General features: G+C 43.6%; 1 protein-coding gene across 3 annotated transcripts in view; it reads right to left on the bottom strand.

Annotated features, from left to right (window-relative positions):
* The window catches only part of SHISA7 (shisa family member 7), a 199,540-nt gene extending 174,529 nt beyond the window's left edge, over positions 1 to 25,011 (bottom strand). For 2 of the 3 annotated variants that reach the window (XM_056541616.1, XM_056541615.1), the window contains exon 1: positions 24,469 to 25,007. The gene's annotated coding sequence lies outside the window, so the exon portion shown is untranslated. Of the gene's footprint in view, positions 1 to 24,468 lie in introns of all 3 variants that reach the window. The other variant, XM_056541617.1, reaches the window with a different exon arrangement.
* Positions 25,012 to 25,922: the final 911 nt, after the last annotated feature.

Raw genomic sequence — 25,922 nt, 5'->3', positions numbered from 1 at the left:
GCTAGTCCTACCTGTGCTTGATAAACAGAACAGGGGCCAGTGGGCAATTACGGCAGCATTCGGCTGGCTCACAACTTCCTTCCAGATACCAGGCAGCATTAAGGAAGCACCTGTGAGGCCAGGCACCCATAATAGCCAACTCAGGTGGGGCTTGCAGCTTGCCTCCCTCCTCCCATTGCATGTGTGCGTAGTAACACTGGAGGGTATCTGGAAGGAAGTTGTGAGCCAGCCAAATGCTGCCGTAATTGCCCACTGGCCCCTGTTCTGTTTATCAAGCACAGGTAGGACTAGCGTTAGGTCTCGCACCAAATCGAGAAACCTTGGCGTTGGTGTGCGAGCTCTGGTGTGTCCTTCATATAAGGATACACTGGCGAATGTCTCAATTTTAACATCAGTGTTGAGGGATAGCCAATGTATTGTTTACATCTACCACAGTAGTGCATCCATATTCTTGTATTGTATTCTAATTGTTACATATCCACACCGTATATCTGGTGTAGGATTCTATTGTGGCACTTGTAGTCCGCTGCAGGCATCCTCCATTGTATGCATTTTTATGCTGGGGATCGCCCCTAGCAACGGACTACAAGGGCAGGATCTGCTCCCCCAGTATAAATGCACAACCGCATTTGGGGTCGAGCACTTCCAGCCATTTGAGACCACGTTTTTTGTTGTTTGTTTAAATTTTAAATTTGGAGGTGTGTAAACTCCAACATTAATGCGCCTTGAATATCTACCAGGCAGCATTAAGGAAGCACCTGTGAGGCCAGGCACCCATAATAGCCAACTCAGGTGGGGCTTGCAGCTTGCCTCCCTCCTCCCATTGCATGTGTGCGTAGTAACACTGGAGGGTATCTGGAAGGAAGTTGTGAGCCAGCCGAATGCTGCCGTAATTGCCCACTGGCCCCTGTTCTGTTTATCAAGCACAGGTAGGACTAGCGTTAGGTCTCGCACCAAATTGAGAAACCTTGGCGTTGGTGTGCGGGCTCTGGTGTGTCCTTCATATAAGGATACACTGGCGAATGTCTCAATTTTAACATCAGTGTTGAGGGATAGCCAATGTATTGTTTACATCTACCACAGTAGTGCATCCATATTCTTGTGTGTGTATATATATATATATATATATATATATATATATATATATATATATATTGTGTGATATGGGGACCCTAGAGTATTCAGAAACACACATAAACTGTCACATATGGGCAGGGAATAGTGAAGCCCTAACTCACCCACAGCCACTGTCCCTACCTATTGCCTATCTGCCCTAAGTGACAGATCAACAACAACAATGACAAACTCTCCCAGCTAAGTGCTAGGGCAGTGTTGTCAAAATAATAAAATACAAAAACAGTAGAAGTCAGGAAACAGCTGGAGGCACACAAACTAACATACACTAAGACACACACAGTCAAATGAATGTCAGTCTAGCCGAGGTCGGTACCAGAAAATAGCGGAGTACAGTAACGCAGAGCAAGAGAAGAGTCAAGGGGAAAGCCAAAAATCAATAAACAAGCAGGTATCCAGTAAGCAAGAGGTGTCAGCTAAGGTATAACCTTTCACAGATGTTGTCAAAGCACTTCAGGGACATACATGCAGGTGATACAAGGTCCCTGCGGGTGTCTGGTATAGAACGGGTAAAACTGGGCCCCAGAGGAGGAGACTTAAGAAGACACCTCTAGAATAGGGAAACCTGTTGGATGTTCCTCCTGGAAACAAGACACCCGCATGGCCTTAATAGGAGATTGGATTGGATTGTAACATGTCCCTAATATGTGTGTATACTGATGGTAAGCTTTCTCCATGTGGCATATGCATCCTGCATCAAATATGGCAATATAGTAGGTTGTATATTGTATATTATAGTAGGTAGTATAGTGTGGTTCCAATTTAAATCCTGGCATGTTAAAGCAAATAAATCAACTTGTGCTATGTTCGTATTATATTGCCATATGATCCACTATGGTAACACTATTTCTGTATATGTTTTAGCCAACCTTTCAAAAAATTGCTATATGCGGGTTTTGTTATCCTTGTTAATGCAGGTGTGAACAGTCACATACTTGATGTCAAGAGGAGAGTTCTCTCCGGGTCTTCCATCTTCCTGTAGTTTTAAACTGATGATGTAACAGGTCATGTGACCTTGCATAAAGTATTTTAGTAGTGTGTTTTGTAATGTGCTTTAGTCTACGATTAAGCACTGTCTGGTGTGAAACGCATCAGACATGCCTCTCTGTATGTACTGTAACTTCTGCGTCAATACTTCAATAAAGCAAGTATCGATTTTAATCGCATACCTTGAGTGCCGGACATCTTTCTTCATAACCCTTTCACAGACTATGAACTGATCACTGCTCCTAGCTTAAATAGGCAGCTAACATAGTAACATAGTAACATAGTTCATCTAGTTCAACCTATGTCCCTAATAAGTCCCTACTGAGTTGATCCATGGGAAGGCAAAAAACCCTCATACTAGAGGTAAAAATTCCTTCCCGACTCCAAATATGGCAGTCAGAATAAATCTCTGGATCAACGTTCTGTCCCTATAAATCTAGTATACATAACCAGCAATGTTATTACTCTCCAAGAATGCATCCAGACCCCTTTTGAACTCTTTTACAGAGTTCACCATGACCACCTCCTCCGGGAGACAATTCCATTGTCTCACTGCTCTTACAGTGAAGAACCCCCGTCTGTGGTTGTGTAGAAACCTTCTTTCCTCTAAACGTAGAGGATGCCCCCTTGTTATATATACAGTCCTAGGTATAAATAGATCATGGGAGAGATCTCTGTACTGTTCCCTGATATATTTATACATAGTTATTAGGTCTCCCCTAAGCCTTCTTTTTTCTAAACAAAATAAACCCAATTTTGATAATCTTTCTGGGTACTGTAGTCCTCCCATTCCCCGTATTACCCTGGTTGCCCATCTGTGAACCCTCTCCAGCTCCACTATATCTTTCTTGTACACTGGTGCCCAGTACTGTACACAGTATTCTATGTGTGATCTGACTAGTGATTTGTACAGCGGTAGAATTATTTCCTTGTCGTGGGCATCTATGCCCCTATTGATGCACCCCATGATTTTATTTGCCTTGGCCGCAGTTGCCCGACACTGGTCACTATAGCTAATTTTACTATTAACTAAGACCCCTAAGTCCTTTTCCATGTCAGTCATCCCAAGTGTTCTCCCATTTAATATATAACCCCGTCCCAGATTTTTCCTCCCCATGTGCATTACCTTACATTTATCACTGTTAAACCTCATCTGCCACTTCCCAGCCCAAACCTCCAACATATCCAGATCCATTTGTAACAGTGCACTGTCCTCTATAGTGTTTACCGCTTTACAGAGTTTAGTATCATCTGCAAAGATCGCTACTTTACTATTCAACCCCTCTACAAGGTAATTCATTAATATATTAAATAGAACAGGACCCAAGACTGACCCCTGTGGTACCCCACTATTAACAGTCACCCAATCAGAATAAGTACCATTAATAACCACCCTCTGTTTCCTATCACTGAGCCAGTTACTTACCCACTTGCACACATTCTCACCCAGCCCCATCCTTCTCACTTTATGCACCAACCTTTTATGTGGCACCGTATCAAATGCTTTGGAAAAATCCAGATATACGACATCCAGCGATTCCCCCTGGTCCAGTCTGGAGCTCACCTCCTCATAAAAGCTGATCAGGTTAGTTTGACAGGACCGATCCCTCATAAAGCCATGCTGATATGGAGTCATACATCAATATACTCCAAAATAGCATCTCTTAGAAAACCCTCAAGCAACTTACATACAACGGAGGTTAAACTAACAGGTCTGTAATTCCCGGGGTAACCTTTTGTTCCCTTTTTAAATATTGGCACCACATCTGCCATGTGCCAGTCCTAGGGAACAGTCCCTGTTACTATAGAGTCCTTAAATATTAAAAATAGAGGTCTGTCTATTACAATACTTAATTCCTTTAGAACTCGGGGTGAATGTCATCTGGACCTGGTGATTTGTCTATTATGATTTTTTGTAGGCGGCACCGTACTTCTTCCTGGGTTAGACAGGTGACCTGTACTGGGGTGTTTACCTTATCACACTGTATTTCACCTTGCATTTCATTTTCCTCGGTGAATACAGTGGAGAAGAATTTGTTTAGTATATTTGCTTTTTCCTGATCCCCGTTTAAAATTTCTTCCTCATCATTTTTTAAAGGGCCAACACTTTTATATTTGACTTTTTTGCTATTTATATAGTTAAAGAACATTTTGGGGTTAGTTTTACTCTCTTTGGCAATGAGTCTTTCTGTCTCTATTTTTGCGGCTTTTATCTGTATTTTACATATTTTAACTTTTTCTCTATAGCTTTTAATGCTTATTCACTGCTGTCCTCTTTTAGTAGTTTAAAGGATTTATTTTTGTCATTTATTGCCCCCTTAACATTTTTATTCATCCATATTGGTTTTCTTTTATTTCTGACCCTTTTATTCCCATAAGGTATATACATCTCACAGTGAGAATTTAAGATATTCCTAAAATTCTCCAGGACATTATCCCATTTTATATTGTTAAGGGCTTCTCTGAGTTGATTGAACTTTGCCTTCCTAAAGTTCATTGTTTTTGTGGCCCCTCGAGAGATTCCCTTATTGAAAAACAAGTTATAATTTATTATGTTATGATCACTATTTCCTAGGTGTCCATCTACCTGCACATTAGTTACTCTATCAGGTCTGTTGGTTAATATTAAGTCTAGTAGGACACCCCCTCTGGTAGGGCCCTGCACCCTTTGGGACAGATAATTGTCTTTAGTTATAGTCAGAAACCTGTTTCCTTTATGAGATTCACAGGTCTCAGTCTCCCAGTTTATATCAGGATAGTTAAAGTCCCCCATTATTATGACCTCATTTTGATTTGCTGCCTTATTTATTTGCTTCAGTAGTTCACCTTCTACCTCTTCCATTATGTTTGGCGGTTTATAACAAACCCCTACCAGAATTTTTTTATTTTTATCTCCATATATTTCTACCAATAATGACTCCACATTATCATCTCTCTCCCATATATCCTCCCGCAGTGTGGCCTTCAGACTGGACTTTACATAAAGACAAACTCCTCCCCCTTTCTGTTTTGTCCGATCCTTGTTGAATAGACTATAACCCTGGATGTTGACCGCCCAGTCACAGCTATCGTCCAACCAAGTCTCTGTTATACCCACTATGTCATAATTTTCTTCAGACATCAACCACTCCACTTCATCTGTTTTATTGGACAGAGTTCTGGCAGGGATACACCTTCCTGATAGGTAGAAGAGCTGAGAACCACACCCAGATGACACAGGTGAGCTCCAAGCAACTCCAGCGCAACTAGAGTCATTTAACTCTTCATGTTCGGCCAGAGCCAGACTTTACCTAAACATTTCAATAGGATTTGACATAAACCACTAATAATAGAAAATGTAACAGGAAAATCTAATTTGGTGATTTCATGTAGAATACTGATATTTCAGGCTAAATATGGCTTCAGCTCCTCCCTCCCACCTATGTTTTACTAAAATGTGGAACCAGTAATTTACTCAAAAGACCTAGGAAAAAGTTGGGAGGGTAAGGGTACATTTATACATACTTAATCCACTCCAGATTTAACGCTGCCTATTTGATATTGCAGATGTCAGTTGATTGATTAAATCTGCAGCATTATATCTGCAGTGTGAATTCCACTGTGGAATAAATACTTGTGAACATAAAGTAAAAGTTCGTTCACACGAGCGGATCACGCTTCAAACTGCTGTGAGTTTGAAAGGGGCAGGTATGAAAATAAATACGTTCATGTAAATGAGCCCTTAGGCTTTGTTCATACACTGTAAAATGTAGTGGAGTAGTTTATTTAACATACGCATTTTCGGATACAATCTGTAAAAGTGTGTCTGCAATGTGTACAAAAAAATTCACTGTGTAATATAGTGTAACAACAATGATCAGAAAATGAGAAGCAGAAACAGTAAGATCAATATTTTATTGGAACCACAGTGCATTTCACAAGAACCCATTCATTCTTCTGATGAGGATGAAAAAGAGAGTTGCAGAAGCAGACTGTGAGTCAATCCCATAATGCATTGTGGTTCTAATAAACCATTGCTGTTTACTCTACCTGCTTCTTGTCATCTGTTGGCAGCACTATTTTTACACTCCCACAAACTCCATACAGTATGCTCTTACAATATGGGTTTGCTGTCACCCCATTTCTTAGCACTGCTATTGCTATAATATAAGCAGATCAGAGAACCATAAAAAAAAGAGCTAAGAAACCTAATAATGACAACTTACAAATGACATGCCTTAGTTATGTACAGTGACCCCTACGATGGCCCCGACATACGATAATTTCAACATGCAATGGCCTCTCAGAGGCCATCGCATGTTGAAGGCAGCATGAACATACAATGCTTTTTTATTTTATGTCGGGGCCATCGCATAAACAGCTATCCGGCAGCGCAAACTGCTTCAGCTGCAACCGGATAGCTATTTATAGTGCCCCGTGAGCTCCGGTGATGGTCATTCACCTGTCCTCGGGGCTCCGGCGCGTCCTCTTCAGGATCCCCTGCATCGTCGGCGCTCTCCATTGACGTCATCACGTTGCTGCGCACGCCGTCCCGTCATCCAATAGGAGCGGCGTGCGTAGCGACGTGATGGCGGCGACGGAGAGCGCAGATGTCGGGGAAGCAGAGGCCTTACCGGAGCGTCAGGGACACCTCGGGGACGCAGTGACAGCGATGGACGGCGACATCCCGGGCAGCGGTGACGAGCGGTGACGGTCCGAAGCGGCGGGGACAGGTGAGTACAACTTCGTCTAACAGTGGTCTACAACCTGCGGACCTCCAGATGTTGCAAAACTACAACACCCAGCATGCCCGGACAGCCAACGGCTGTCCGGGCATGCTGGGTGTTGTAGTTTTGCAACATCTGGAGGTCCACAGGTTGTAGACCACTGTCCTATACTTTACATTGCACAGATCCCTCAACATGCGATGGTTTCAACAAACGATGGTCCGTTTGGAACGGATTACCATCGTATGTTGAGGGACCACTGTATATGAACCCCTAGGAATGCCGGATTTTCATCAATCAAACATTCATTATAAAATGTGTAAATAAGAAGCATTCTCTTCTTCACATACAGTTTTTTTGCATTTAACAAACACATGAAAAAACTTTAGGACTTCCAGGAGTTTTTAATGATATTTCTGATTTAAACTGAATCTGTCAGCTCTGTTTGCTGCTAAGAGATGCAGACAGCTGTTAAACCTATAAAATCCCCCTTTTATTTTCCGGCCAAGTTGCAAATCTGCTCAGGTTGCAAGAGCCCAGAGTGACTCCTAATTTGCCCTCACTTCCCAATCCCCACCTCTTACAGAGCCCTGTATGTCAGTCAAGGAGGGACTGGGAAGTGGGGCAGGTGAGGTGGCATGCTGGCCTCTGGCACCTGAGCAGCTTGGCATCATCTCCTTGATACTTGGCTGAAAAATAAAAAGGTGATTTTATATGTTTAACAGCTGTCTGCATCTCTTAGCAGCAAACAGAGCTGAGCAGATTGGCATCATCTCCTTCACACTTGGCTGAAAAATAAAAAAGAGCGTTTTAGCAATAGAGCTGAAAGATTCCCTTTAAACCCTTAAGACAAAGCTTGTTTTGACCTTGAGGACACAGCCAATTTTCCTTTTGGTGTTTACATTTTTTTCTCCTCACCTTTTAAGTAACATATATAGAAATAGGAAAATAAAAGGGCAGAGCGCCTTATAGGGTAAAAACTCCCAGCAGTACAATACATCAATACTTATTTTCAAAAAGCAGGGCCCATGAAGGGAGTTTTGAGTCTTGTTGAGCTGACACAGGAGTCAAGGACAAAACATATAGGCTCAGATTTATCAAAGAATGTCTAGGGTAGAGCTTTTTTCACACATTTATTTGGGTGGTGGGTTTGACTAGCGGGCATCTTATTTATCAAGAAGGTGCAGCAGGATGATGAATTTTGCGCAGTTCTGCTGTGGTGGGAAAAACTCTACCACATACACTTTTTCTAGACGCTTGTGAGGGAGGGAAGTAGACACTTTCCCGGGTCCTGAATTTGGCAGGTTAGGTGTTTTTACTTACTTTCACAGAGCATTTTAAATGCTACAATCAAATTTGATGGCAGTGTCTAAGGGGTTAAAGCTGGGCATCACCGTGATCAGTGATGTCTGGCACTAGAGATGGGTCTTGGTGGCAGATAGCCCCCAGGACCACCCAGCTGACCTGCGCTCAGGAGCTGAAGGGGAGTGGGATGCTGTCATCCACAAGAGGTTTGAATTGTGGAAGGTAGAAGTGATTCTCACGCCTACTGGTAGGTGGTGTAGCTTTGTGCCTAAAAAGGTACCTTTGCGTACAAAATAGCGACTTTTGACAAAAGTCGCAAATGATAAATACGTGACCACTGCATGGTCAAAAAGAAAAACTTCAGGCAGTAGGCAAAAAGAGTAAAACTGTCTATATCAAAAGACGCATAAAAGCCGCTAAATATGCTGCTTGCGCTTGAACTGCGCCAAAACCAAAAAAATGCTCTAAAAGCAATGATAAATCTCTCCCCATAATGCCTGAGATGACAATGAATAGAACAGCATGTGCTATTTATGTAGATGTGAGGGAGTAAGCACAGGGCTCCAGGGGCGGACTGACCGGCCGGTCAGTTCAGATGTGGTCCGAGGGCCTGGCTGGGTAAAGGGCCCGCTGCTGCTGGGGATCCAGGACACTTGTCCCGGATCCCAAGACAGAAAAGTGCTGCCTTTCAGGTCCGGCAGCTAAGTTTCACCTATGAGCTGCAGGCTGCCGCACTCCAGTTCTAGCCCTCTGCCCCAAGTCCTATCCCCCGGCCCCAAGTTCTATCAGCTGGGGCAGGGACACTGCCTCTTTAAAACAGCAATTCTTTCTGGGACAGAAGTGCTGTGCGCACGTCTGCTACCTCCCCGACATGTCCCTGCCTCAGCTCCTGTGATCTGCACCGTCTTCTGAGGATTCTTAGAGGAAAAGTTCACCCACAACCCCCCAACATTCCTGGACCTGGAGCCGCCTGGGCAGAGGAGAGAGCGAAGACAAGAAACACTGACCTGGTGAGACCCTGTGCCATGTGTCATATGTCTGCAAAACTGTGTATTCAATCTTTTAATGTGTGCAAATGTCTGCTGTGCTCTGTATCTAATCCTGTCATGTGTGGTACTGTCTGCTGAGCCTGTGTATCTAAATCTGTGATGTGCGATACTGTCTGATGAGCCTGTGTATCTAAATCTGTTATCTGTGATACTGTTTGCTGAGCCTATGTAGCCTATGAATCTAGATCTGTCGTGTGCTATACTGTCTGCTGAACCTGTGTATCTAAATCTGTAATTTGCAATACTTTCTGCTAAGCCTGCGTATCTAAATCTGTCACGTGTGATACTGTCTGATGAGCCTATGTATCTAAATTTGTTATGTGTGATACTGTCTGCTAAGCCTGTGTATCTAAATCTGATATGTGTGATACTGTCTGCTGAGCCTGTGTATCTAAATCTGTTATCTGTGATACTGTTTGCTGAGCCTATGTAGCCTATGAATCTAGATCTGTCGTGTGCTATACTGTCTGCTGAACCTGTGTATCTAAATCTGTCATGTGTGATACTGTCTGCTGAGCCTGTGTATCTAAATCTGTAATTTGCAATACTTTCTGCTAAGCCTGCGTATCTAAATCTGTCACGTGTGATACTGTCTGATGAGCCTATGTATCTAAATTTGTCATATGCGATACTTTCTGCTAAGCCTGAGTATCTAAATCTGTCACATGTGACACTGTCTGCTGAGCCTATGTATCAAAATCTGTCATGTGTGATACTGTCTGCTGATCCTGTGTATCTAATCCTATCATGTGTCATACTACTGCTGAGCTCGGGGCTGGACTGGCCATTAACCACATAGGGACCCAGGGTCGTACAGGTACGCCTTTGGTTCCTGGTACTTAAGGACCCAGGGCGTACCTGTACGCCCGTGGGAATTTCGGTCCCCGCTGCGCGCCTGGCAAGGACCGGACCAGGGGGCCATCAGACCCTCCATGTCAGTGATCAGCGCAAATCGCAAGTGAATTCACACTTGCAATTTGCTTCAGGTCATACGGGTCTATGGTGACCCGGTGACCCGGAATATAAGGGGGATCGCGGTTGTCCATGACACCCACAATCCCGCTGAAGGGATAGGAGTGAGGTGGCAGGGGTGCCACCCCTCCTATCCCTGCTATTGGTCATCAGAAGAGACGACCAATAGCAGATCGGGGGCGGGGGGTTAACTTTCATTTTCCCCATCCGGCCCACCCACAATAGGCGAGGCAGGACGGGGAAACCGACAGGGACCGGGCGCCGAAGTCCACCTACCCATCGGCGATGACTGTGGATCGCGATCGGGACGGGGATCGGCGGAAGAACAGGATGGCGATGCGACTCCCTGGATCCTACAGAAGCCGGTGAGTTACCTAGCAACATCTGGAGGGCTACAGTGGTCTCTATACTGTAGCCCTCCAGATGTTGCAAAACTACAACTCCCAGCATGCCCAGACAGCTACTTGCAGTTTTGCAACAGCTGGAGGGCTGCAGTTTGAAGATCACTGTGCAGGGATCTAACTGTGGCCCTCTAGATCTTGAAAAACTACAACTCCTAGCATGCCCAGACAGCAAATAGCTGTCTGGGCATGCTGGGAGGTGTAGTTTTGCAACATCTGGAGGGCTACAGTATAGAGACCACTGTATAGTGGTCTCAGACTGTAGCCCTCCAGATGTTGCAAAACTGCAAATCCCAGCATGCCCAAACAGCAAACAGCTGTCTCGGCATGCTGGGAGTTGTAGTTGAGTACCTCCAGCTGTTGCATAACTACATCTCGACGATCAGTACATGCTGGGAGTTGAAGTTTTGCAACAGCTGGAGGCACACTGGATGGAAAATATTGAGTTAGATAACTGAAGATTTTCCAACCAGTGTGCCTCCAGCTGTTGCAAAAGTACAACACTTTTTATTTTCACAAGCGGTAAAAGGTAAAAAAGACCCCCAAAATTTGTAATGCAATTTCTCCTGAATATGGAAATACCCCCTATGTGGGTGTAAAATGCTCTGCGGACGCACAATAAGGTTCAGGAGTGAGAGCGCACTATGTACATTTGAGGCCTAAATTGGTGATTTGCACAGGGGTGGCTGATTTTACAGCGGTTCTGACATAAACGGAAAAAAATACCCACAAGTGACCCCATTTTGGAAACTACACCCCTCACGGAATGTAACAAGAGGTATAGTGAGCCTTAACACGCCACAGGCGTTTGACGAATTTTCATTAAAGTTCGATGGGAAAATGAAAAAAAAAAATTTCTCTAAAGTGCTGGTGTTACTCTAAATGTTTTATTTTCACAAGGAAAAATACCCCATATGTGAATGTAAAGTGCTCTGTGGGCGAACTACAATGCTCAGAAGAGGGTGAGGGCCATTGAGATTTGGAAGAAAAAATTTGTCCGGAATTGAGGGCCACGTGTGTACAAAGCCCCCATAGGGCCAGAACAATGGACCCCCCCCTCCCCACATGTGACCCCATTTTGGAAACTACACCCCTCACGTAATGTAATAATGGGTACAGTGAGCATTTACGCCCCACAGGTGTCTGACAGATTTTTGGAACAGTGATCTGTGAAAATGAAAAATTTTAATTTTCATTTGCACAGCCCACTGTTCCAAAGTTCTGTCAAATGCCAGTGCGGTGTAAATACTCACTGCACCCCTTATTAAATTATGTGAGGGGTGTAGTTTCCAAAATGGGGTCACATGTGGGGGGTCCACTGTTCTGGCACCACGGGGGGCTTTGTAAACGCACATGGCCCCCGACTTCTATTCCAAACAAATTCTCTTTCAAAAAGCTCAATGGCGCTCCTCCTCTTCCGAGCATTGTAGTGCGCCAGCAGAGCACTTGACGTCCACACATGGGGTATTTCCATACTCAGAAGAAATGGGGTTAAAAATTTTGGGGGTCATTTTCTTCTATTACCCAGTGTAAAAATGTAAAATTTGGGGGAAAAACTGCATTTTTGTGAAAAAAATTTTTTTTTCATTTACACATCCAACTTTCACAAAAAGTCGTCAAACACCTGGGGGTGTAAAGGCTCACTGTACCCCTTGTTACGTTCCTTGAGGGGTGTAGTTTCCAAAATAGTATGCCATGTGTTTTTTTTTTTTTTGCTATTCTGTCACCACAGGGGCTTCCTAAATGCGACATGACCCCCAAAAACCATTTCAGGAAAATTTGCTTTCCAAAAGCAAAATGTGACTCCTTCTCTTCTGTGCATTGTAGTTCGCCTGCAGAGCATTTTACGTCCTAACATGGGTATTTATATACTCATAAGAGATGGGGTTACAAATTTTGGGGGGCAGCCCTCTGATGTCTTCCAAAAGTAAAAACATGTCAACTTTATGATGAAAATATAAAGTAGACATATTGCATTTGTGAATCAAAATATAATTTATTTGGAATGTCTGTTTTCCTTACAAGCAGAGAGCTTCAAAGTTAGAAAAATGCAAAATTTTACATTTTTTCATCAAATTTTTTAATTTTTCACCAAGAAATTATTCAAGTATCGGCAAAAATTTATCACTAACATAAAGTAGAATATGTCATGAAAAAAACATCTCGGAATCAGAATGAAAGGTAAAAGCATCCCAGAGTTATTCATGCTTAAAGTGACAGTGGTCAGATGTTCAAAAAATGGCAGGGTCCTTAAGGTATAAATGGGCTGGGTCCTTAAGGGGTTAAGCGATAGAGGCCATGTGAGATAGGCCACAATAAGGGGCCCTGAGCGGAGGAAGAGGGAGCAGAGGAGTCAGGAGGGTTTAGGGTTATGATGGGGTCAGAGGGGTCTGGAGGAGGAGGGGACAGAGGGATCTGGTGGAGGACACAGTGGTCTCGGGACAGAGGGATCTGGAGGAGGACACAGTGGTCTCAGGACAGAGGGGTCTGGAGGAAGAGGGGACAGAGGGATCTGGAGGAGGACACAGTGGTCTCAGGACAGAGGGGTCTGGAGGAGGACAGAGTGGTCTCAGGACAGAGGGGTCTGGAGGAGGACAAAGTGGTCTTGGGACAGAGGGGTCTGGAGGAGGACACAGTGGTCTCAGGACAGAGGGGTCTGGAGGAGGACACAGTGGACTCAGGACAGAGGGGTCTGGATGAGGACACAGTGGTCTCAGAACAGAGGGGTCTGGAGGAGGACACAGTGGTCTCGGGACAGAGGAGTCTGGAGGAGGACACAGTGGTCTCAGGACAGAGGGGTCTGGAGGAGGACACAGTGGTCTCAGGACAGAGGGGTCTGGAGGAGGACACAGTGGTCTCAGGACAGAGGGGTCTGGAGGAGGACAAAGTGGTCTTGGGACAGAGGGGTCTGGAGGAGGACACAGTGGTCTCAGGACAGAGGGGTCTGGAGGAGGACACAGTGGACTCAGGACAGAGGGGTCTGGAGGAGGACACAGTGGTCTCAGAACAGAGGGGTCTGGAGGAGGACACAGTGGTCTCGGGACAGAGGAGTCTGGAGGAGGACACAGTGGTCTCAGGACAGAGGGGTCTGGAGGAGGACACAGTGGTCTCAGGACAGAGGGGTCTGGAGGAGGACACAGTGGTCTCAGGACAATGGGGTCTGGAGGAGGACACAGTGGTCTCAGGGCAGAGTGGTCTGAAGGAGGACACCGTGGTCTCAGGACAGAGGGGTCTGGAGAAGGACACATTGGTCTGGGGGGTATAGAGAGGTCTGAAGGAGGATTTAGGGGTCTGGGGGAAAAGGGGTCTGGAGGAGGATTTAGAGGTGCAGGGGACAGATGGGTCTGTAAGGGATATATTTAGGGAGCACAGTATCTGGCTGGGTTATCATGATTATTGTCTTCTTATGGAGGATGAGGATCTTTGGACAAAGTGATTAACCAATGATGTGCTTGTGTCAAACTCCGCAGAGAAGATGCAGCTGGAAGAAGTCATGGCGTCTGGACCAGATAAAGAAGAAAAGACAACAGTGAAGACGTCACTCAGGTCACTGATATCATTGTATATTGTAAGTTCTGCAGGGATGATGGGTGATAATGTACTCCAACATGTGGCTCTGCAGCTATTACACAACTATTACAAGCTATTACAAAACTTCAACTCCCATCATGCCTAGGGCTCTCCAGCATAGTCCAAATTGAAAGTTGAGAGGTCAGGCAGGCACACTGGGTTGGCCCAATCCTTTGTAGTGGACACTATTATGTTTTAAGGGTCTCTTGTATGGTACAGCTATGTACTGAGCACACAGTCTATGTTCTACTATACTATGTCATGGCACACAGTGTGTGGCACTAGTGTACCCTAGCGGCACAGTGTGTGACATTATCCTACTCAATATTCTTGCCGGTGGTGGCCAGGCAGAAGGAATGAAAAACCGGATGATTCTCGGGGCGCACACAGTGGGTTAAAGTGGACCAGAGATGCCGTGAATAGAGTAGTATTCTTTTAGTAAACATAGACAACACGTTTCGAGAGCGCTCTGCTCTCTTTTTCAAGTCCTTTTGAATATGTTTAATAAAAGAATCCGACTCTATCCACAGCATCTCTGGTCCACTTTAACCCGCAGTGTGCACCCCGAGAATCATCCGGTTTTTCACTCCTTCTGCCTGGCCACCACCAGCAAGAATATTGACCATCCTCTAGGGTGGATCCGGACCCAGAGGCAGCCCAGCCATTTGATTTCATGCGATTATAGATGTTGAGCTCTGAGCCCAACATCACCAGGTACGTAGGAAATTAACAGTATTTGTTTTTACATTCTCCCTCCACTGATAATGGCACTTAGGCAGCACCTTAACCTGTCTGCTGTTTTGTTTCTGCATATCTCTGCATTATTATATCCTGGCAGCACAGTGTGTGACATTATTATATCCTGGCAGCACAGTGTGTGACATTGTTATATCCTGGCAGCACAGTGTGTGAAATTATTATATCCACAATAGGTGAAGGCTGTCACTTCCCTAGTTTGGTGGTGCCTGTGGATGGATCAGGCCCAGAACATAGTAGAGAAGTAATCTCAGCACTCACCATATGTTCAAGGATATGCAATAGACTACACTGAATATATGGTAAGTGCTGGAATTACTTCTCTACTATTATTATATCCATGCAGCAGTGTGTAGCACTGTTAAAGCCTGGTGGCATGTAGAGTACGTAGCATTTTATAATTGCCACCACCCCTTCTTTGTGCTAGGGATGTTAGGGATCCGCTACGTACAGGTGGCCGTGGCTAGCGGGCTTGTACTTAATGATCATCAAGTACACTAACAACCCATTGGTGTAATAAATTTTGCTGAGGATCACTGTGCATGTTGTAGATGTGCGACCATTTCTGATTTCTTTCTCTATTTGAATTCACAGACACATTATATATATAAATATATATATATATATATATATATATATATATATTTATATATATGTAGCCAGGGCGGAGTCTTGCAGGGGGCCTTTGCTTTATTTGGTCTGGGGGCCCTGAGTGTTGTCAGTCCGCCCCTGCAGGGCACTCCAGGTATCCACTGGCCTTTTGTACAGTTTGAAGGAGCCTTAAACAATAAAAATTCCCCACTAAAACTAAATGATGAAAAGCCCAATAAGACCCTGTTCTTGTCTATATTTGATATACTGTTAGGAGCCTATGTTGTAGATCTTTGCAAAAATACTGGGCAAATTACTGCGGCACTTAAAGCTATTTTGTTTAGTAAAATGCCAAACTTTATTTAATAAACCTACCAGATTCTATTTTAGTCAATGGGGTATAATGGCCATTGTGTGTTTCTGTCATTGGACCAATCTTTCACCGCCATTATTTTCCTTCCTCTGCTGTACTTGATGGTGTACAAGATATATACAAAATATGTGTGCGACTGGAAGGAAAAATCAAGGTTAACGGTACGGCATCAATACCCAGTACGCCAAAAATATAATTCTGTATAAAATAACAGTGACAGGGACATCTTCTACGATTGTATGTTATTACTACTGAAGAAAGGGTTAGGCTACACCCCCAAAATGTGTAATATCACTCCACATCAGTATTGCCCCTAGTAATACATGCAGAATGTTGAGCAGCACCACAAAATGTAGAGTGAATCTATTGAAGAAAATCCATTCTGGTGAGAACAAACGCTCTCAACAGACATCTCTGTTTGGGAGCAGCAATACAGCAGCCACTTTCCTGCATAACAGGACTACTACAACAGTCACACTCCAACCTTCTCCACGCTCATATAGGCTTGCAATAGGCAGTGGTCCTTCATATTGCTTGAGTGAACCAGCGGAGAACGAGAACAGAGCTGTTGGATACTACAAGCACACTGAAGGTGATTGCTCTAAAAACTTGCCTCCACAGAAATAGTTTGGATTCATTCATTATTTTACAGTGAATTTGAGGATGGAATCTTTCCTTCCCCAGTATTGCATTTGCTTTCTTATTCATTCACTTTTATGCATAACTATTATACAACTCAGTAACCTTGTCCAACGTCACAGAGATCTCCTATATTTAAACCACTAGGACATAAATCCTACAAACAATTCACCACCTGCGTGGTATGAGACCTGAAATATACATAAATACAAATCCTTAGGAATAAAGGTGGACTGAATAACTAAATCCAAAAAATGTAACAAATCTTTATCAGCAAAAATAGCAAAAAATACATAAAAACACACAATGAGGAAAGAAAAAGTCCTGCAAGTGAATGGCTAGTAAAGAGTGGTGCAGAGCAATACAATATTTTGGCTCTATAAATGGGAGTGAGGTGGCTAAGTCCATGTAAGGCTATATAAAGTGACTGCATGAAGCAAAAAAAAAAAAAAAAGTGACAGAGAAATATAAGACCAAAATTTTTCAGTCCAAATTTGGAATAAAATCAATAATATTGCACAATCTCAACAGTCAATAGCCTGTATAAAGTGCATAGTACATGGAAACAATAATAACATAGGCCACCCCAGACAGATAAGTATCCAAGTCCCAAAAGCCCATCAGCCCAACCTTCTCCCAGCAAATACCTGCAGGTGAAAGTACCTCCTTAACGCGTTTTGCGTGCTGCTTGTTCACAGGGCAAGGTATCATAAGAGGGAGCACAACACTATGTATAGGGGACACATGTACCTGGCCATGCCCACATCCTAAAGACCCCTCGCACACACCTGCACAACCTATTCCTGGTTACGATGTGATAGCCCCGGGGTGTTAGTAAGAATACATATGCTATGCTACATCATGATACTAATGATCTGATGAAGGGAAATCATTTTTAATAAATACTTTATTTCTTACATTTGGAGCATGGAGAAGTCTTTACTTTTTGCTGCTGTTTTATTTATTGGATTTGCGGATGCGCCAGGTGTGGACCCTTGAAATATCCTAAAGGCCATCTGCTGCTCCATGTGTATTTGAAACTCCTAAAGGTGAGCAGGTTTGATATTTTTGCTTTTAAGCCCCTGTTGAAACAATATAACACTATGTACACAGTGTGCTCCAGGGCAGCTGGAAGGGCTGTCCGGGTTGCACATCTTACTCCAGTGGCAATCACTGATATGCTGTATGGGCTGGTATAGATGGTGCTTCATCATTGTATTGCGCTGCCTGAACATCGAGGCCGACAATCCCTTATTAAGACGTATGCCTCTCAATACCGACACTCATTCATTACATCACACATGAGCACCACCTCAGCACCAATACCAGCACATGTTTATCACAACTAGCGTTAAGATGGAAGCATCCACCATATGTGCAAAATATAAAAAACATATTGGTAATTGCTATCGGTGAGTATTTGAAAAAAAGCATTGTCACTTGTACTTGGCCTTAAAAAAGGTATCGGTGCATGCCTAGTCATACCAGCACTATAACTTCATTATGACTGCAGAAATTTTTGGTGCTTATCCTTACATACTGTTCAATTGTTAGCTTGATGTTTGATCTTCCAAAGCTGACTGATTTGCTTTCTTATTCAAATGGATGGATGCTTAGCACTGTATATATGTTTAGAAATCAATGTAAGCAGAAGAGCAGCTGTTGACAATTTCTACCTATATATACTTACTTGTACAATATTCAGGTTATCAATGCGGAGTCTACAGCCTGATTATTGATAAGTGTTTATTAGAGCACAACTATAAAAGGTGGGTTTTGGTACCTTCATCCATTAGACTCCTGGTTTAATCCAATTTCAGCATATTGGTCAATTGTGGACCAGAAGTAACATCTGCATGGGGTGTCTGTGTGGGTTTCCTACAGGTACTTGAGTTTCCTTTTCTGTTCTAAAAACATCTTGGCTTCCTATAAATAGGCCCTTGTGTTAGTGTGGCTACACTTGTAAATGAGATATGGATTGTGGGTCCTCACTAAGGACAGGGACTAATGTGAGTAATTACATCACTGAGGGATAGGTCAGCATTACATAAGAAATGGGAACTAAATCATAAATGTTACATTGTTAAATGGGCACTGTCAGATACAAAAACTTTTTATATGTTGTACATCTTGTCAAAATATTCATCTTTCTAATATACTTCATAAGAACATTTTATTTCCTTTTTATAGAACTCATGGCTTTGTCCAAGTGAACGCACAGACATGGACAAAGTCCAGTAAGTGAGGATGGGCTAGTACTCTTCTGTGCTCTCTCCTGTCTGATAGGACTCCTCTGTGCTCTCTCCTGTCTGATAGCACTCCTCTGTGCTCTCTCCTGTCTGATAGCACTCCTCTGTGCTCTCTCCTGTCTGATAGTACTCCTTTGTGCTCTCTCCTGTCTGATAGAACTCCTCTGTGCTCAAACCCTGTCTGATAGTACTCATTTGTGCTCTCTCCTGTCTGATAGGACTCCTCTGTGCTCTGTCCGGTCTGATAGCACTCTTCTGTGCTCTCTCCTGTCTGATAGCACTCCTCTGTATTCACTTCTGTCTGATAGGACTCCTCTGTATTCTTCTGTCTGATAGCACTCCTCTGTGCTCTCTTCTGTCTGATAGCACTCCTCTGTGCTCTCTCATGTCTGATAGTACTCCTCTGTGCTCTCTCCTGTCAAATAGCACTCCTCTGTGCTCTCTCATGTCTAATAGCACTCCTCTGTGCTTTCTCCTGTCTGATAGTAGTCTTCTGTGCTCTCTCCTGTCTGATAGTACTTCTCTGTGCTCTCTCCTATCTAAATAGCACTCCACTGTGCTCTCTCCTGATAGCACCCCTCTGTGCTCTCTCCTGTCTGATAGGACTCCTCTGTGCTCTCTCCTATCTGATAGTACTCCTCTGTGCTCTCTCCTGCCTGATAGTACTCCTCTGTGCTCCCACCTCTCTGATAGGACTCCTCTGTGCTCTCTCATTTCTGATAGGACTCCTCTGTGCTCTGTCTTGTCTGATAGGACTCCTCTGTGCTCTCTCCTCTCTGATAGGACTCCTCTGCGCTCTCTCCTGTCTGATAGTACTCCTCTGTGCTCTCTCCTGTCTGATAATACTCCTCTGTGCTCTCTCCTGTCTAATAGCACTTCTCTGTGCTCTCTCCTGTCTGATAGCACTCCTCTGTGCTCTCTTCTGTCTGATAGGACTTCTCTGTGCTCTCTTATGTCTGATAGGACTCCTTGTGTTCTCTCCTGTCTGATAGTACTCCTCTGTGCTCTCTCCTGTCTGATAGCACTCATCTGTGCTCTCTCATGTCTAATATTACTCCTCTGTGCTCTCTCCTCTCTGATAGCACTCCTCTGTGCTCTCTCCTGTCTGATAGCACTACTCTGTGCTCTCTCCTGTCTGATAGCACTACTCTGTGCTCTTTCTTGTCTGATAGGACTCCTCTGTGCTCTCTCCCGTCTTATAGGACTCCTCTGTGCTCTCTCCTGTCTGATAGCACTCCACTGTGCTCTCTCCTGTCTGATAGCACTCCTATGTGCTCTTCCCTGTCTGATAGCACTCCTCTGTGCTCTCTCCTGTCTGATAGGAGTCCTCTGTGCTCTCTCCTGTCTAATAGCACTTCTCTGTGCTCTCTTCTGTCTGATAGCACTCCGCTGTGCTCTCTCCTGTCTGATAGCACTCCTCTCTGCTCTCTCCTGTCTGATAGCACTCCTATGTGCTCTTTCCTATCTGATAGGACTCCTCTGTGCTCTCTCCTGTCTGATAGTACTCCTCTCTGCTCTCTCCTGATAGCACTCATCTGTGCTCTCTCCTGTCTGATAGTACTCCTCTGTGCTCTCTCCTGTCTGATAATACTCCTCTGTGCTCTCTCCTGTCTAACAGCACTTCTCTGTGCTCTCTCCTGTCTAATAGCACTCCTCTGTGCTCTCTTCTGGCTGATAGCACTCCTCTGTGCTCTCTCCTGTCCGATAGTACTCATCTGTGCTCTCTCCTATCTAAATAGCACTCCTCTGTGCTCTCTCCTGATAGCACTCCTATGTGCTCTTTCCTATCTGATAGGACTCCTCTGTGCTCTCTCCTGTCTGATAGTACTCCTCTCTGCTCTCTCCTGTCTGATAGTACTCCTCTGTGCTCTCTCCTGTCTGATAGTACTCCTCTGTGCTCTCTCCTATCTGATAGGACTCCTCTGTGCTCTCTTATGTCTGAGAAGACTCCTCTGTGCTCTCTCCTGTCTGATAGGACTCCTCTGTGCTCTCTCCTGTCTGATAATACTCCTCTGTGCTCTCTCCTGTCTAACAGCAATTCTCTGTGCTCTCTCCTGTCTGATAGCACTCCTCTGTGCTCTCTTCTGTCTGATAGCACTCCTCTGTGCTCTCTCCTGTCTGATAGTACTCATCTGTGCTCTCTCCTATCTAAATAGCACTCCTCTGTGCTCTCTCCTAATAGCACTCCTATGTGCTCTTTCCTATCTGATAGGACTCCTCTGTGCTCTCTCCTGTCTGATAGTACTCCTCTGTGCTCTCTCCTGTCTGATAGTACTCCTCTGTGCTCTCTCCTGTCTGATAGTACTCCTCTCTGCTCTCTCCTGTCTGATAGTACTCCTCTGTGCTCTCTCCTGTCTGATAGTACTCCTCTGTGCTCTCTCCTGTCTGATAGTACTCCTCTGTGCTTTCTCTTCTGTCTAATAGGACTCCTCTGTGCTCTCTCCTGTTTTATAGTACTCCTCTGTGCTCTCTCCTGTCTGATAGTGCTCCTCTGTGCTCTCTCCTGTCTGATAGCACTCATCTGTGCTCTCTCATGTCTAATATTACTCATCTGTGCTCTCTCCTATCTAAATAGCACTCCTCTGTGCTCTCTCCTGATAGCACTCCTATGTGCTCTTTCCTATCTGATAGGACTCCTCTGTGCTCTCTCCTGTCTGATAGTACTCCTCTGTGCTCTCTCCTGTCTGATAGTACTCCTCTCTGCTCTCTCCTGTCTGATAGTACTCCTCTGTGCTCTCTCCTGTCTGATAGTACTCCTCTGTGCTCTCTCCTGTCTGATAGTACTCCTCTGTGCTTTCTCTTCTGTCTAATAGGACTCCTCTGTGCTCTCTCCTGTTTTATAGTACTCCTCTGTGCTCTCTCCTGTCTGATAGTGCTCCTCTGTGCTCTCTCCTGTCTGATAGCACTCATCTGTGCTCTCTCATGTCTAATATTACTCCTCTGTGCTCTCTCCTCTCTGATAGCACTCCTCTGTGCTCTCTCCCGTCTTATAGGACTCCTCTGTGCACTCTCCTGTCTGATAGCACTCCTCTGTGCTCTCTCCTGTCTGATAGCACTCCTATGTGCTCTTCCCTGTCTGATAGCACTCCTCTGTGCTCCCTCCTGTTTGATAGTACTCCTCTGTGCTCTCTCCTGTCTAATAGAACTTCTCTGTGCTCTCTCCTATCTGATAGCACTCCGCTGTGCTCTCTTCTGTCTGATAGCACTCCTCTCTGCTCTCTCCTGTCTGATAGTACTCCTCTGTGCTCTCTCCTGTCTGATAGCACTCCACTGTGCTCTCTCCTATCTGATAGCACTCCTCTCTGCTCTCTCCTGATAGCACTCATCTGTGCTCTCTCCTGTCTGATAGGACTCCTCTGTGCTCTCCTGTCTGATAGGACTCCTCTGTGCTCTCTCATGTCTGATAGCACTCCTCTGTGCTTTTCCTGTCTGATAGTTGTCTTCTGTGCTCTTTCCTGTCTGATAGTACTTCTCTGTGCTCTCTCCTGCCTGATAGTACTCCTCTGTGCTCTCACCTGTCTGATAGGAATCCTCTGTGCTCTCTCATTTCTGATAGGACTCCTCTGTGCTCTCTCATGTCTGATAGCACTCCTCTGTGCTCTCTCCTGTCTGATAGTTGTCTTCTGTGCTCTCTCCTTTCTGATAGTACTTCTCTGTGCTCTCTCCTGTCTGGTAGTATTCCTCTGTGCTCTCTCCTATCTGACAGGACTCCTATGTGCTCTCTCCTGTCTGATAGTACTCCTCTGTGCTCTCTCCTGTCTGATAGTACTCCTCTGTGCTCTCTCCTGTCTGATAGTACTCCTATGTGCTCTCTCCTGTCTGATAGTACTCCTCTGTGCTCTCTCCTATCTGATAGGACTCCTCTGTGCTCTCTCCTTTCTGGGAGGACTCCTCTGTGCTCTCTCCTGTCTGATAGGACTCCTCTGGGTTCTCTCCTGTCTGATAGGACTCCTCTGTGCTCTCTCCTGTCTGATAGTACTCCTCTGTGCTCTCTCCTGTCTGATAGTACTCATCTGTGCTCTCTCATGTCTGATAGGACTCCTCTGTGCTCTCTCCTGTCTGATAGTACTCCTCTGTGCCCTTTCCTGTTCTATCAGACAGAGGAGTGCTAGCCTACCCTCACTTACTGGACTTTGTCCATGCCTGTGCTTCAGCTTGGACATATCCATCATTTTATGAGCTATGATTTCTGTAAAAAGGAAATAAAAATTTTCTAGGAAGTATATTAGAAAGGTTAATGTTTTACCAAGATGTACAACATATAAAAAGTTTTTGTATCTGACAGTGCCCATTTAAATACAGTAGTGTGTGAATTTGAAACTATAAACTGTCATGTTTAACAGATGTGTCGTAATTCCTACTGTTTTTGTTGTTGTATTCCTTTCTGTGTTCTTTTAATGAATTATTGAACAACTTGTAAATCTATTATATTGAAGTTTAATTTTGTCAAGCAAATTTAGAACACCAGATGGCCACCTTAAAATGACACCTCAGTGATTCTAACCTGTACTTTTACACTTCACAGGTGAGCACAGGTGATCCTTTTACCATCAAGCTCAACCTAGAAACCTACTGCTATGATCCATTATTGCTTAAGTATTTAAACAATTACCAAATGGTAAAATATATAATATATAATTAGCTGAAAATTAGCAAATAAATGTTTGAAACAGCAAATTTTCCTTCTTATGGGAAAAGGTTTGTGCGGAACCTGTTGTTTTACACAAATCCTACTGATAATTTTACTTTAGGCAAATTGCCCTTTAATTTTTACCATTTCTTATCACCCTTCACCATCCATTCATTTTACAAAGCCGATAGCCCATCTAAAGCATGCCAGGCAGTCTGTACTGTTTCCATGGCAACCAACACTGTGGAAATGGCACCCTTCCCCCTATCCCCTTACTGATGCTTTAGGGATGCTGTTTTCACTCTTCCTGATTATTCCCCTCCTCCTCCCACCAACTATACACAATCCCATATTATTTTATGGTACATACCGGACAATGAACAGTTTGCATCATGCACCAAAAATGTGTACTTTACAAGATCCACAAGTTACTCCTGTGCATCCAATCTATAGGAGCCATGCACACAGTGATGCACCTAGTGTTGCGCAGTGTTCATAAAATGGTGTATTTAAAGATCTACATTCCCTCAAAGGCAAATGAAGTAATGTCTGAAATGCTCTTCATTGCTGATGCACCCTACATCAGATTGACAGCTTCATGAGGTGTTATGAATCCTACAGTTTATTGTCAGTGCCATTGATGACCAGTCACAGTAATCATAATGTTAGCAGCCTTCTTTGCATCCAGTCATAAAAAATGATTATTATTCAGTACACACGCTCACACAAATAGGCTGCGCCTGGCTTTCTATACTTCACACTGAGAAATACAAATCCACTGTAGTAAATGTCTACATCAAATGCCATTATAAGACTGTGTATATCCATAGCCCATAAATTAGAAAATAAGATATGACACTTGTTCCAAAACATATCAAACAAGGAATTTGGATAAAGCAGTACACACACCAACACAGCACTACCTGATCTGACTGCTGAAATGAACTGAACGCACAAAGAGCAGCATAGCTAGGAAACCTTACACAGCTAATGCCAGTGCAACAAACCTTGTTATATAGAAAGACACAGGCATATCTCAATGACAGCAATCCTTTCCATTTGCAATATAGCAGTATTGCTGCACAATGTTGCATAAACAGACTTACCTCTTTCATAAAAAATGTATCAAGTATAAAATCCTGTATTGTTGCACATATTCAGAATTCCTGCAAACAGTATCCATGCAAAAAATATAGAAAAGAGGAGAAAAAAAGTATATCGCTTATTATGTTGCCTTGTCTTGCAATTTCGTCCTTTAATTCTTTGTAAATAGCTTGATACAAAAGAAACAGACAATAAAAATTAAGCACTTCTTTTAAAAAATGAAAGTCTTCTATGCTTACAAAAAGACTGGAAAAAATAGATCTAATGTCTATTTGATTCCATTGGATAAAATAGCCATCCCCTTTTTTAACATGTCATTTCTATTGGCTGAAGACATCAATGGGTGTCTGGGTTTTTTCGATAAATCCACCAAGCTCCCTCCTCACTTCCAATATCTCTCCTCCTTTCCAGTAAAGATTGCATCAAGAAACAGTCAATTTTCCATGTTCGATTGGTTTTGCAGGGAAGGCATAAGGAATTGGCAGCTGTATCAACCTTTCCATGCTATGGTGTTCTGCAGCATAAATTAGGTTTCAGTTCTCTATAGTGGTGGAGAGCTTTTCTTTGTACATATGAAATCTCATTTGTCAGAGACCTCTTCCAACAAATTGTATCCCTTAATCTACTAATGGCTTTTAATTTTATTCACCACCCTCTATATCTGTCAGATGTCAGAGAACAGCAGCAGGATTGGCTGTGTTAGAATATTGATTCAGGGGTGAGCAGCTCGTAGCCTAGAGACATCTCACATAACAAGCCTATGTGAACAAATGACAAGGGATGAAGGTTTGGACCACTGCACAAATATACAGCTTGATATGAACTTGCATTAATGACCATTGAGAGATGTATACAGAAAAAACCCTGCAAACGGTTGTAATAGAATTAGACAAATGTTGGACATCTTGTATGCAAAATACATGCCCTCTAAAATAACATAATGTAACAAGACTTTAACATTATTTTAACCACAACATAACAGATTGCTAGCCCCTGCAGGCAAGGTCATCCCCTGTGCCATATGTCATAAGAACATGCATGCTTTCACTCTAATATGTATATTATATTTAGCACAAGTTAAAAGACATGAAGGGTAAACTCAAAATCTCTAAACAATTCATCACTTCAGTGCATACAAATTTAGATATTTAAGGGAAAATATATCAAAAGAAAAAAGTTGAAACAAAAATAAGGTCTTCTAGTTTTACTAGTTCAGTAGCATGAGCTGAGTTTTGATTAGCTATTTTGTTTTTGCTTTAACTCAACAGGATTTTTTGTTATTCTTATTTTGGTTTAAGGCTTATACCCAAGGTTAGCCAAAAATGTATCTTTGCTGGGCCCCAACTGATGACGCATGACATGACAAGGGAGCAACAGGGATTGCGGGAGCACTGCAGTCACTGTAGTACCATAAGGTAACCATTAGCTTCATATGGTATGTCAGTTCAGTCCTGTT

This window comes from Hyla sarda, chromosome 10 (assembly GCF_029499605.1).
Source record: "Hyla sarda isolate aHylSar1 chromosome 10, aHylSar1.hap1, whole genome shotgun sequence".
Classification (NCBI taxonomy): Eukaryota; Metazoa; Chordata; class Amphibia; order Anura; family Hylidae; genus Hyla; species Hyla sarda.
This window is presented reverse-complemented; position numbering and strand designations above follow the sequence as displayed.